This window comes from Wyeomyia smithii, chromosome 3 (genome assembly GCF_029784165.1).
Source record: "Wyeomyia smithii strain HCP4-BCI-WySm-NY-G18 chromosome 3, ASM2978416v1, whole genome shotgun sequence".
NCBI classification, from domain to species: Eukaryota; Metazoa; Arthropoda; class Insecta; order Diptera; family Culicidae; genus Wyeomyia; species Wyeomyia smithii.
The window spans coordinates 235,259,689-235,274,213 of record NC_073696.1 but is presented as its reverse complement, the minus strand read 5'-3'; the positions used below and the strand labels follow the sequence as shown (position 1 = coordinate 235,274,213).

Genomic DNA, 14,525 nt, shown 5'->3' with positions numbered 1-14,525 from the left:
ACCCCTCGAACTAAACAAATTTTGCCTAAATATATATATTTTTTAAATAAACTAAAAAAACATAAGTAATACAAACTAATTACAAATTGAAAAAAATCATCAACAGCATCATCATCTTTCGCTGTGATCACTTAAATCTCGTGTTGAATTGTTTCCAGAAAATTTGAAGTTCATTATACTTATCAGCAGGAAAAATGTCTTTCGCTGCAATTTTCATTTCTTATGGTAATTTTCGATGTTTCATTGTTTCATATGTATGTTATCTTCCTAATCCGGTTTCTATGGTTGAAAGAGGACATTTAAATACATGTATAACACCATGAATTGACAACTTACTAGACATTGAATTAGGTGGTGCCGCTGAAGTTGAAGGCTCCATAATAAAATTCAACGAATTTATGAATTTGAAAACTAAGACACTGGAATGACACAACGTTCTAAATGAATACATAAAGATGCGGAGGGCGACGACTGTTCTTTGTTTTTTTCTCATAAAGCAAAATGTGTGCTTTACTTTTGTATGCAAACGAGTGCGAAGCAAAAGCAATCTTCAAACGGACTATTGTTGGCCGGAGTTTGATAGTATGAATTTGCTGCTAATATTTGACACTTCAATCAGTTTAACGAATTTCATGATCATAAATTGAAAAGGGCTGAATGTTTTTAGTATTGTTTTAAATTTGCAGAAAGTGATAAAGTTTGAGATAATTAAAATTTCAGATTTGTTTACTGTTTTCTTGTTTAACACTTATTTTATCACTTTTCATTGATAAATTTTGAGATTTTTGCTCAAATTTATATTTTATCCTTACGTATTGAGTACGATATCATAAATTTTCATTAATGGGGTATCATGGTTATGATTAAAATTAATCCTGGATGAAATTTCAACTTCAAAAATAAAAACTAAAAAAATCTGCTATCGCTTTTTTCACTAAAGTGACAATTTGCGCAGTTTTGCGCAGCAGCAGACAGTATGCATTTGAAAGCTTACATTTTTACCTAAATTTTGAATGTAGTCACAACCGTGGCAAACTGCGGCAACTAAACTTTTAAGCTACTTTTTTACAAAAAATCACTTTTTTTTAATTTTTTCTAGTGTCAGGCCTACTATGACCAAATTTTACAATATCAAATGAAAAGGGTTTGTTTTGCACATTATTAACAACAACTTTTCCTTTGACGTCAAAAAAATCCAAGCTATCATTGAAGCTACAGAGCGTTTCAAAGTAATGTACTTTTTTTCAAGAAAAAGACAAAAACCGTCAGTTCGCCAAGCTTTGAAAAGTCATAAAAAATTCAGATTTTATGATATTGCGTCCAAATTTTGGATTTAGACACTTGAATGTTATAGCAATAAAGGAAAAATATTATGAAACAGCTAACGAAAAAAATTTTTTTTGGCTGATGGCCAGCGATTCCCCACTGTGCTATGGGGTAACTCTCCAGCCTTCCCTACATTCATCATTCTGTGGGGTTTGCACCGCATCCCACAGGAGAACCGCTGCGGTGCTGCTAGTGACGGGTGGTGCAATCCGAGACTAACAAAAATGATGCTCATCCACAAAGAACAGCTTTTTGATAGGACGGGACCGTTCAGGCAGCTTTTGGTGGTCCCGCGGGTCATCTGCTATGGAATAAAAAGGACCACCCTCACATTCTCCGGTTGGAAAAACTTATCCGTACGTTAGAACGAGGCAGGAGCCTCGTTGTGCCTGCCGATCGGTCGGAAAATTACTATGCAAAATATGTGCGATGTTTACCGTTTCGATAATGTGAAGTATGTGCTTTGCGTTTTGAGTGGATGGGCGGTCGGTGCTGCGGGTTATCATGATTCCTTTGACTACAGGATTCATTCACTGCAACCGAAGCGGAGCACACATACGACCCGTCCGGAGTATTCAAAATGTTGTCGGTTGAAATTGGCAAAGAACACAATTCGAGAGGCGTTTCGTATCCAGCGATAGCAATCTTGGGCGGCCAAAAAGTCGGTGCAAAATTGTTGTCTGGATAATGGTAGGATTTCACGCTTCAAACTGAGGCAATCCTAATGTTAACAACGTCAGTCAACGTCAACGTCTGCAATTTGTTCATGCTAAACCACGGTGGTTGCTCCAAAATTATAATTTATATCTTTTGAAGCACTTTTTGGTTGGGGAAAACGTTCAGTATGGTTATAAAATAGGATAGCCCAAATGAAGCGTCAAATAAAGTTCTTGACTTTTTTCTTTGATGATCTGCAGATTTTCGCTTGATTGTCTATGTCGCAATGTTTTTTTGTTTTCTCAATCTCCCCGTTTTTCCAAATTAAGCCAACTGGATGGAAACGCTAGAGCGTAGGTGGATCCAAACGATGGTTTTTAGGAATCTGTCATCCAATTGTTATTTTTTTTTTGCTCTTCTTTCAACATTGTCACCAACCGCTTCGAGAATGCTCGGTTCAGACCAGACTCAGCATTTCGTCTTAGTTGCAACAGATAACCGTAAAATATAGCTGTGATGAGAAGTATAGATTTTTTATTATGGTTACAGATGATTGAATTTATTCGAAAAAAGAGCTCTGAACTTTCACATTACTGAATACTTTTAGACTGCAAACTAGTCCATAGTAAATCCACCAATATACGTAAAAAATGCGCCACGAACTGTCTCGCTACTGCAAAGGAAATTTTTTTTGGAAATGTTAAAAATTCCAGCAAAAAATCAACAGAAACTTACTACTGACAAAGACTAATGAGAGTACAATACTACTACACGCAAAACTTTTCCTTATTACTTTAGAAGCAATAACGCAAAATTCCCTTTTAGGTAACAAATCCATTACTTAAAAGGCAATAAAATTCTTCCCCAGTCAAGTAACAACACATACTGTCATATATTTAGCACGTGTTACGGGAGTGCGACTATCTAATAATGGTCGTTTCAACCACATACAAAATTTTTTCTGTCGAAAAATGCTCCCTTTCCGTCTCAAGTAAAAAAAAACCACACACAGTCGCATATGTTGCACATGTTAGGCCTGTGCTAGGCTGAATGCCAACACGAGCGATCGGGTGAGATTCTTGCCGCAGGTAAATAAACAGCCGTAAGGAAAGCTGTTCATTAGCTTACGGTAAAAATCTCGCCCCATCACTCGTGTTGGCGTTCAGCCTGGCAGAGGCCTTATAAGTTTCTTCAATCTACAATTCATCCGGTGTGCGTGTGTTCGCTGGTCCCCGTGGTTCTGTGGTTAGCGATGTCGGTCGGCTAGCTCTCCCACACAGTTGTGATATCGGGTTCGATTCCCGATCGAGTCGAGGATCTTTTCGAGCTGGAAATTTTCTCGACTCAGCACTGGGGCACGGTGTATCGTTGTACTTATCCTACACATGCAAAATGTGCCAAAAACAATATCGATAACGAAATCTCTCAACTAATCTAGTTGATCGAGACCGCTATTAGCCCCAAGGCTAAGCGTGCGATATTGTTTTTTTTTTGCGTGTGTTCGCTCGTTGTATGCATACGGAGTAGTGAAAAAATATGACAAGAGCTGCCAAGCAGCATTTTCCCCGTCATAGAGTATGCAAACGTTGATGATTTCAAAGACTTGAAATGCGCCTTAAAATGACATCACGATCTGTAAACTGCGTTAGAGAAAAACAAAAACATTCGCTTTCTTGCAAACTATCTACAGCACATAATCATTGGTTAATGGAAACTCATTTGGACCTGTTTTAAAAAATACAAAACTCGTGCCCATCCAGAACAATATTCACAACTTCGGCAACTCTGGTCAGACAGTATTATATATTTCCATTTCAAGTAAACACTAGGGGACGAAACGAAAGTGTTTTTGATTAGACATTTGAGGTTGATGTTTGAGATTCTGATTATGTGTGGATGGAGGGAACAAAAATGAACCAGACCGATGCATCAATACAAATGCAGCGAGTGAAGTCTTGCTAACACATGCATTGCGGTGCTTGGCTGTATGTTCTCCTACAGAAACACATACAAAAGTAATAAAAAATTGCCCTAAAGTAATAAAATGTTCCCCGTTTGCGTTGGGTGTATAAAAATTGTGCTTAAACATGAACGAAACATTTTTCTAAACTGAAAATTGTTTTAAATCAAGAGTATAATTTTATCCAGTGCCGTAGTTACAACGTTGATTTTGTTTGTTCTCATTAGGAAAAGTTACGGGAAGTTGTCTTGCTTTTGAAACTAATTTGGAAGGCTTAGTATTTTAGTTCCTTTTTTGTTAATTTATGATTTTCTTCGAAATAAGAAGCATCAGAGTACTTTGGCAGCCTGCTGAGAAAAACCGATGATGAAGCCCATGAATTATATAAGTTTAACAACTATTCATTTTTCTTGTTATTTTGGTTCGTTTGAGGACAATAATATCATGGCTTCAATATTTTATTTCACTAGTAAACATTTATTTGATAAAATTTAAAAAAATATAAAAAGTCCTACGAACAGCTTAGCGCTAATAAGAGTAAATGTGAATTTCCCGCTAGAGCTCTATTTACGAGCCATCGGCCCCCGCCGTTGGAAACTTTTGCTTTCTCCTGTGAAGGAAACTTTTCCCCGCCGCATTCCAGGATGGCAACGGACTCGGAACAGCAAAAACAAAATCTTCTGGAATTAACATGGAAAGTTTATGCTTCACAGTTCATAAATCTGGCACAAATAGTAATCCCAAAGCGAAAGCTAGTGGAGAGAACAAGAAAAGAAAAGTCTACCGTAAGTCCGTAGCCTGCCTTGCAAGAAAGTGCCTCCGTTCCACCCCTACTCCGGGTTCACAAACTGTGAAGTGTTGCACTATAGCAATCAACGTTTCATAAAAGTAAACGAGCTGGAAAGCGGAAGTGGAATGATAACACTCGTTCTTTCGCTAAATACAGCATCCGCAAGTGCAACGCGTGCGAAATGGCTTTCACGCCGCTTTGCTGCTGCTGGACGGCACAGTTGGAGTGTACCAGTGGACAAATTCTCGGTAGGTGACAGCTCATGAAATTTTATGAAGATATTGTTGAGTAGTATAGTTTTACCTTAGGAATTGAGTCAGTTCGTAATTCTGGCCCTGTCAGTGTGTCACTCACTGATTGTGAGCGAATGAAAAAGAAAAAAAAACAAGAATCTTCCGGCTGCGAGATGTCAGACTAAACCAATTGGTTGTCGTAAGTTGTAGTTTTATATCGGTTATATGTATATACATGTACAAGCTTTGCTGAAAACCCCAGTTGCATTTTCCTGGCAAGGAAGTCAATGCTTGACTTACCTTAATTACAGAAACTAATAATGCTGTGCTGAGACACAAAGTCGTGCGCAGGATTTTACGTTAGGGTAGGGATAGGGCTGTTTTTTGATACAATTTTTTAAATTGTTTCCCATTGCTGGTTTTCAATATCAATTGCCGTAGAGAACTAAAGCAATTTGTGTAATTGCCAAAAAGCTAACATTCTTAACAATCTTGCTTCTCCAAATACATTAATTAGATCAATTTACCAACCAATGTCATTTTGCTCGTTCTACGACTACACTTTAAGTTCATGCAAAGCTATGCCTGTATGTAATTTTTGAAATGCCAAAAGGAACGAGAACGGAAGGAAAAAATATATCTCTTCCAGGCGGGACTTAAACCCGCAATCTCCTTGTCTCTGGTATGGTGTTTTATCCAATCAAACTACTGGGATGACGTAAATCTACAAAGGCTAATATCGTAACCACTCTCCGTTGCTTCAGAGCTATATTTGTCTAAACCAAATTTTTCAGTTCTCGTTTTATTTTCGCATTTCAACATTTACATACACTGCCTACTTTGGGAGGGTGGTCCAGGGCGATGGCCCATAACCGCTTAACTACGACTTCCCGAAATTGCTTCATTGCGCATCAAAAACAAAACACAACTGGCAGACAAACAACACCATGCGCATTTGTGAGTGCACACATAGAGTAAGAACTCTCACCAAGACTTTCATATAATATACGAAAAGAACGGGAATGATAAACACTCGAAAACTTGTATTCGAATATATTGAACACGGTGTACAACGAAGTAGTAGTTTTAAAACCCGGTTGATCCCCAGACGCCATTTTAAAATCCTGCATGGTGGTTTTCGGTTTCTCGAATACAGCCTAAAAAGGGCAAATGCCCGATGACGGATAATCCTTTGCAGAAATCATTTTGAAATCCAAGATGGCGACTTCAGTTTCTGGAAAAATAGACCGAATGCTATCCAATATGAGTATTCTTAGAATCGGGATGATGCTCATAAATCAGAAATAAACTCCAGAATTCCGATCTAGCGACTTGCGGTTTCTGTAAAACAGCTTATAATGGTCAAATATGTGTGTTTCGTTAATCGGGATGATACCCAATCTAATCTAGTAGTAATCTCTTCCGCCATTTGGAAATCCAAGATAGTGGCTTCCAGCTTTTGGCATGCAGCGTGAAATGGTCAAACACCATCCAAAATGGGTATTCCCGGAATCAGGATAGTGCTCATAAGTCGGGAATCAACTGCAAATATAATTTTAAAATGGTTAACAGTCTGACATGGCCAAATATGATCCAACATAGATATTTTAGTTCTGTGCGTTTCAAGAGAATAAAAGTGTTTAAGCGATTGAAATGATGTAAAATGTGACATAATATTTGCGAAGAGAGTTAAAAGTGGCAGTGAAATAAAAATAGTAGAAGGTTGTTTCCAAGACACGACTGCATAAATGACGCACAATACGCTCACTTCCCGACAAACAATTTTGTTGATCAACAAAGACTTTGTTGAGAGTGTTTCGTTGATTAGTGACAAAGTTTACTATTATATGTTAAAATCAAGTAATTCTTCATTGAATAGACCACATTTGCGAACAAACATCAGCAATTAAGGTTTTTAAATTATTAATGCGCTTTTTAGTTGGCAATCTATTAAAGTTAAGTTTTATTCTATTTGCATCCAGACACGTTCGCACGAGAACCCATTCAAAAAATTGATAGCAGGCTGCATATCTGTTATTGTGCCTCATAAGTAGGTATTTACGATGCTTTTAACTGACTTTTTTAAGTGTGGTTTACCCACTCAAGTGTAGTGTATAGTAGGGATGTATCGAACATCCACATCCGCAATTGCGGAGCATCCGCATGAAAGTTGACATCCACATTCGCATCCACATCCGCATCATACCCTGCGAATATTGAAAAAAAAATTATCGCTTCAAAAAATTTGTGAAAAAATTTTCCTTGGTGCATCTACGCTCGCTTAAACAACTTTACACTGGGGAGGGACATGGTCATGTGAAATAAGCAAAATAAAACACAAGGGATAACTACGAATATACGCATCCGCATCCATGAATGCGGAACATCCGCATGAAAATTGACATCCGCATCCACATCTGCATCCGTAATCTCATATCCACATCCGCATCTGCAGATGTTTGAAAAATCACATCCGTAACATCCCTGCTGTATAGTACTGATATGTGAAAAACTCAATAACTGCTTCAATTGAAAGCAAGTGATCGTCGCTTAAAGGAAGGCTGGGTTGAATGAATAATGATGTGGTGAAATAAACCCGTGCGATTGTCTTACGGAGAGGCCTAACGCCACAAGCGCGCGGGACCACGCATACGGTATTATGGAAAAACGTAAAAAAAAGGTTGGGCTGCGCAGGGCATTAGTTTTCCGTCACCTGTTCAACCGTCAACAAACTCGTCATTAGGATGGCATCGAGGACACAAGCTGGCCGCGGACAAGCGGCAGAGGAGCCAAGTTTAGCCTCCTGTACTATTGCTGTTACCAGGAGAGCTAGCCAACTACGCGGGACCGGGTCTCCTACGAAAGGCGGAAAATAAAAGGCGGAATTACGAAACGCAGAATCCCGAAAAGCAGAACTTCGAAAGGCAGAATATTTCATGAGGCAGAAACACAAAGAGCACGAATGGCAGAATCACAAAATGGCTGATTCTATTTTGGTTATGTACTTTACTAATAGTGCGCTCCTTGCCCACGTTTATGCATCTTCGCCGCATGAATCGTTTTATGTTAACTATACCCAACAAGCTGTTGAGACTAGCGGGGGCTTAGCGTGGTTGGTAACGTCTCCCCCAACCACGCTCGACGCCTGGGTTCGAATCCCACCGCCGACATAGGTGTCGATGGTTGTGAGGTGGCGTGATCCACTCACAACTAACCCAAGTGGTCTAGATTCAATCCTAGACGACACCAGGAGATTTTCTGAGGCGAAAAATCTCTGGGATCACGCCTTCCATCGCATGAGGAAGTAAAGCCGTTGGCGCCGGTCCGTTAATCAACGGGTCGTGAGTTAGGGTCCTGGGTGGAGTCGCCTGCCCGGGCGTCGGTGATTGGCACAATAACAGTGGCGGAACTAGACCGACGGTAAATAAGCGAGAATAAAAAAAAGCTGTTGAGACTAGTGTAAGTTATATCTAACATCGAAAAATTACTCTCCGCGACGCCGTGAAAGTCTTGAGGACCTAAGCCAAACCAGAGTAGCAGCTTTAGTACCGTGACCAGAATTTGCACCAATTTGCCATCACGCACTTGGCTATCGTGAGTCCGGTTTTGCTTCAAGTGATTCTGCCTTTCGTGCCCTTCGAAATTCTGCTTTCCATATTTCCGCCTTTTAAAATATTCTACATTGTGTGTGTAGAATTCTGCCTTTCATGATGCTGCCTTTCGTGCTTCTGCCTTTTGTGGCGAACCCGCGGGACCCGAAGCTGAAACTGTTCCGAAATACACTTGTTCAAAGAGAATTGTTTCGTTCCTCCTGCCAAGTACAAATACAATCAAGGCCACAAACACCTTCTTGAAGCAATGCTGAATTTTCTTACCTTGCAAATGGTGAAATATGTAGTTGTGCATTCATTTCAAGCGATTTAACCCTCTAGTGCCCAAGGACGCCATTTGGCGGGCTCCAGTCAAGGTTCTGAAAAGCTTCAATAAATACTTAAAAAGTGTTTATAATGGTTCATAGTGATTTTACCGAAGCCCGTCTAGAAATTAATTTGGGCACTAGAGGGTTAAAAGTAAAACTAAAATTGTTTTTCACTAGATGCGATCATATGTTAACTTTCGAGCTAGTTTAAATTATGTTTGAAATTTGTTTTTTGTTGTTATTGAGTCATACAGTATGTGTAACACAAACTAAAAAGCTAGATTAATGCAACTATGAACCCGAAAAAATCGTTTGATAAATAAGTTGAAAAAATGCCACTAGTGTGTCACAATATAAAAATAATATAACACAGTATAAATATAAAGACGAGGAAATGATGAAGAAATTGAAACATTTTCAATCGTTGCTTTTACCATCTGCGGTCAAAAAATAAACACTAAGAAGAAAAGCGAGATTTCAAAGTTTTTATCACTATTAGAAACGATCTGACTCCCATGTCTGCTCAGCTTGTCATTTCTCCTCAGTAGAATCATAAGCGTATGCGCCCTAGCGTTGTTAGGCCGTTTACATGCTGGCGCGTTCTGCGTGCGGAGACGGTTCGCCTTGCCGTGGGTTAATGTACAGCTCTACTTAGCGCTGTACATTGACCCACGGCAAGGCGAATCGTCTCCGCAACGCAGAACGCGCCAGTATGTAAACGGCCTTAGTCTCGCTCGTAAGCAGCATGCAACACCTCGTGTGGGGTTCTCGGTGATTCCGCTTTCACACAGTAGAGAATTCTCCATTCATGTTATTTCTCGTTCTTTCTCGCTTTTTTTCTTACCTACTCCCCAACTCGCGAGAACGACCAGCCGAAGATAATTGTTTCAAGATGCTTTGCGATGGTTGCAGAGGGACAAAAAATATCGGACTACTTCGACAGCGGTTCGCTTCGGCTGGTTTTGCATTGGACCAGTGTTGCCACAGTTTCATCTGTACTGGGAGCTACAAAAATCTATTTCATCTGTAATATTTCCGAGAAAAATCTGTACCAAAATCTGTACCACTGACCCAAAGTTTTTATTTTATATATTTTTGAGAAAAACAGCTTCAACGTGAATTGTTCAGGGAAAACTGTAACTGCGTTGACTCAGTTTTAATTCCAAACTACTAGCTCGATTGTCAATAAAATTATTGCACACTTAAGAATGGGGCTCGGTTATGCATATTACCGAGTCATTGTGGTTCAATATACTGAAAATTCAGCCAAAAAACAATGAAACCCATAATTCAGCAACACTACCGATATTTCGGATATTTTGTGCCAACATTTCAGTTTGGTTAAATCGAGATTTACGAAAAAATGTAACAGCTGCCGTTTTTTAACCGAGTGGTGCCATCCTCGACAGCGTATTTCCGAGATTTGGCAGTAAATTCTAAGTGCGTGTATTGCAAGATCGCATTCATTTAATTGTTGCAGAGTCGGTCAAAAAGTTTTGTCTTATCTTTTCTAACCATTTAAAAAATCTGTACTTATCTGTACTTTTTCTTGAAATCTGTAATCTGTACGGTACATAATCTGTACCGAAGAAACCGAGAAAATCTGTACATTTCCAGATAAATCTGTACAGTTGGCAACAGTGCATTAGACTGCTGTAAAAACTAACCGAAGCAGTCCGATACGTCCGATACGTCGATCCGACTCCGATACGTTGCCCTTCTGTCGGCTGTCGGTGCATGAAATAAAACCGGGTAGAAAGCATTTTCCTTTTCGAGTACAGTTTTTCAAGCACTCTTCCTAGTCGAGCAACTTTAGTCGAGTACTCCTAGTCACTAGCAGGAGCTCGCGTACTCTTTTACGGTAGCTGAGTAGCAATACGGAAGAGTTCGTTCGTGTCGGGGCGTGCTTGCTGCTACTCAGGGGAATTCATGAAGAAGAAAGAGTATCTCCAAAGCCTGTGTGCAAAAGACTTGAGAAGCGTAGCATATGTCTCGTTCTCAAGCAGAAAGGAGGAAAATGGTTTTGCTTCTCGCTCGATTTGAAACGCTGATGCGCCCACACTGGCGAACAAAAAATCACAAGGGTTGTATGCAAAGCCACGACCGCAAGGTTAACATAAAACTATATAAAGTTGTTTTTTACATTACTTGTTTTTTTTTGTGCAAAAGAGGAGTTGTAATGCTACCGAATTTCAGTTTGTATATACCACATACCACATTCCACTGAACAAGAATGGGACAAACACTATACAACGCAAACAAGTTTCAACAGTCAGAGTGCATGCAGAATAAAATAACATTTTACTTTTAATTCTAACGCAAAACGAGAAAACATTGAGTCTTCAGTAATTTGTTCGTTGTCCTAATAAGGACAGTTGTTTTGTTTTTATTTTCTATCGGATATAATGTTGATCGCATCTGTGGGCTGTGGGATGTAGAGGATTTAGGGCATTTCTCTGTTAACACAGTTCAAAGTTGTTTTTACACTGAAAATTTGATGGCCCATATATTTTTAATGCCAGCATCCCAAACGTTTGCAGAATTCTCCATTCATGTTATTTCTCGTTCTTTCTCGCTTTTTTTCTTACCTACTCCCCAACTCGCGAGAACGACCAGCCGAAGATAATTGTTTCAAGATGCTTTGCGATGGTTGCAGAGGGACAAAAAATATCGGACTACTTCGACAGCGGTTCGCTTCGGCTGGTTTTGCATTGGACCAGTGTTGCCACAGTTTCATCTGTACTGAGAGCTACAAAAATCTTTTTCATCTGTACTATTTCCGAGAAAAATCTGTACCAAAATCTGTACCACTGACCCAAAGTTTTTATTTTATATATTTTTGAGAAAAACAGCTTCAACGTGAATTGTTCAGGGAAAACTGTAACTGCGTTGACTCAGTTTTAATTCCAAACTACTAGCTCGATTGTCAATAAAATTATTGCACACTTAAGAATGGGGCTCGGTTATGCATATTACCGAGTCATTGTGGTTCAATATACTGAAAATTCAGCCAAAAAACAATGAAACCCATAATTCAGCAACACTACCGATATTTCGGATATTTTGTGCCAACATTTCAGTTTGGTTAAATCGAGATTTACGAAAAAATGTAACAGCTGCCGTTTTTTAACCGAATGGTGCCATCCTCGACAGCGTATTTCCGAGATTTGGCAGTAAATTCTAAGTGCGTGTATTACAAGATCGCATTCATTTTATTGTTGCAGAGTCGGTCAAAAAGTTTTGTCTTATCTTTTCTAACCATTTAAAAAATCTGTACTTATCTGTACTTTTTCTTGAAATCTGTAATCTGTACGGTACATAATCTGTACCGAAGAAACCGAGAAAATCTGTACATTTCCAGATAAATCTGTACAGTTGGCATTCGCTTTCAACCACACGGCTGTCGCCCTAATTATGAGCTGTTGTCAAAATCAACAGCACGTGCTCATGGATGAATAGGTAGTAAGACACAATGGAGTTATATGAAGAAAATATGTTTTTAAATAAAAATAGATTGCGTTTAGTGAAAGTAAGTATTAAAAAGTGAGAACAAGATGTACAGAAGGCATTTAAAACCTGTTTCATTGGTCAATGAGCAAAATACTCGGAGTAATTACGATTTCACTACCACTGGAAAAGCGCTATCCTTTGGACATTTTTTCGGGTGTTCCATTAAGGTAGGTGTTATTTTTCTGCAACTCGTCAGCTGGCTCGTCATTTCAGGTTTTTTATCTTTTTTCAGCTTCGAGATGCAAAGCAAACAACGCAATCTACTTTCCTACCTAGATGGTCTCCTCATTTGATATATGATTGAAAGACACACAGTAAAAGCACTCTGCAATGAGCTCTGTTGCGTAGTTATTGAACGTAATGTCCTTTCGTATGAGGAAGAGATCACACTAGTTTATTATCTCTCTGGAGAGATATTTCAGACACACGACACACGATTCGCTTCTCTCTTCAAGCAAGTGCGTCTTTTGACGTAGAACTACGTCTGTCAGAAAGTTTGGTTACATGGGGATGTAAAATGAAAATCTAAAACCGGAAAGGTGAAAAATAAGTCCAATTTCAAATGCTAAAAACAGTGCATTAGACTGCTGTAAAAAACTAACCGAAGCAGTCCGATACGTCCGATACGTCGATCCGACTCCGATACGTTGCCCTTCTGTCGGCTGTCGGTGCATGAAATAAAACCGGGAAGAAAGCATTTTCCTTTTCGAGTACAGTTTTTCAAGCACTCTTCCTAGTCGAGCAACTTTAGTCGAGTACTCCTAGTCACTAGCAGGAGCTCGCGTACTCTTTTACGGTAGCTGAGTAGCAATACGGAAGAGTTCGTTCGTGTCGGGGCGTGCTTGCTGCTACTCAGGGGAATTCATGAAGAAGAAAGAGTATCTCCAAAGCCTGTGTGCAAAAGACTTGAGAAGCGTAGCATATGTCTCGTTCTCAAGCAGAAAGGAGGAAAATGGTTTTGCTTCTCGCTCGATTTGAAACGCTGATGCGCCCACACTGGCGAACAAAAAATCACAAGGGTTGTATGCAAAGCCACGACCGCAAGGTTAACATAAAACTATATAAAGTTGTTTTTTACATTACTTGTTTTTTTTTGTGCAAAAGAGGAGTTGTAATGCTACCGAATTTCAGTTTGTATATACCACATACCACATTCCACTGAACAAGAATGGGACAAACACTATACAACGCAAACAAGTTTCAACAGTCAGAGTGCATGCAGAATAAAATAACATTTTACTTTTAATTCTAACGCAAAACGAGAAAACATTGAGTCTTCAGTAATTTGTTCGTTGTCCTAATAAGGACAGTTGTTTTGTTTTTTTTTTTTTCTATCGGATATAATGTTGATCGCATCTGTGGGCTGTGGGATGTAGAGGATTTAGGGCATTTCTCTGTTAACACAGTTCAAAGTTGTTTTTACACTGAAAATTTGATGGCCCATATATTTTTAATGCCAGCATCCCAAACGTTTGCAACTTTTCATTAGAGGAAGTGGCCTGTTCCCACTACCGCACAAAGGCAGCATTTTATTTTAAAAGAAGTGCCGCTGCTTTAGCTGGCCCTACCACTATCGTAGTTGACACCCGCGGACTGCTGTTGTCGCTATCTAGAACTAATATGAGCAGTTTCGGCTGAACCAGATTCTTATATAGACCAAATAGTACATTTCGAATTACTAGGTCCAGGTCTTTTTTTGTTTACTTTATTACTAGGTTTATAATTCTGTAACGACCAATCAGAGGTCAGATTTTGCGTTTTGGCAAGGCTTGACTATTTTCAATAGTGCAATAGTTCGAATGATAAAATTACAATTTTCTGCATTTGGGAGGATTCTTAAAAGGTTTTCCAATCTATTGATGCAAGAACGAAGAAAATCCATTGAAAACTAACCGATGTAATTAGCATTTGAAATTGGACTTATTTTTCACCTTTCCGGTTTTAGATTTTCATTTTACATCCCCATGTAACCAAACTTTCTGACAGACGTAGTTCTACGTCAAAAGACGCACTTGCTTGAAGAGAGAAGCGAATCGTGTGTCGTGTGTCTGAAATATCTCTCCAGAGAGATAATAAACTAGTGTGATCTCTTCCTCATACGAAAGGACATTACGTTCAATAACTACGCAA

The 14,525-nt window shown here is 39.1% G+C and overlaps 1 protein-coding gene across 2 annotated transcripts in view; it reads left to right on the top strand.

Moving 5' to 3' along the window:
• The window catches only part of LOC129731324 (galactosylgalactosylxylosylprotein 3-beta-glucuronosyltransferase P), a 137,760-nt gene that overhangs the window by 117,621 nt on the left and 5,614 nt on the right, over window positions 1-14,525 (top strand). The gene's annotated exons all lie outside the window — the stretch shown is intronic.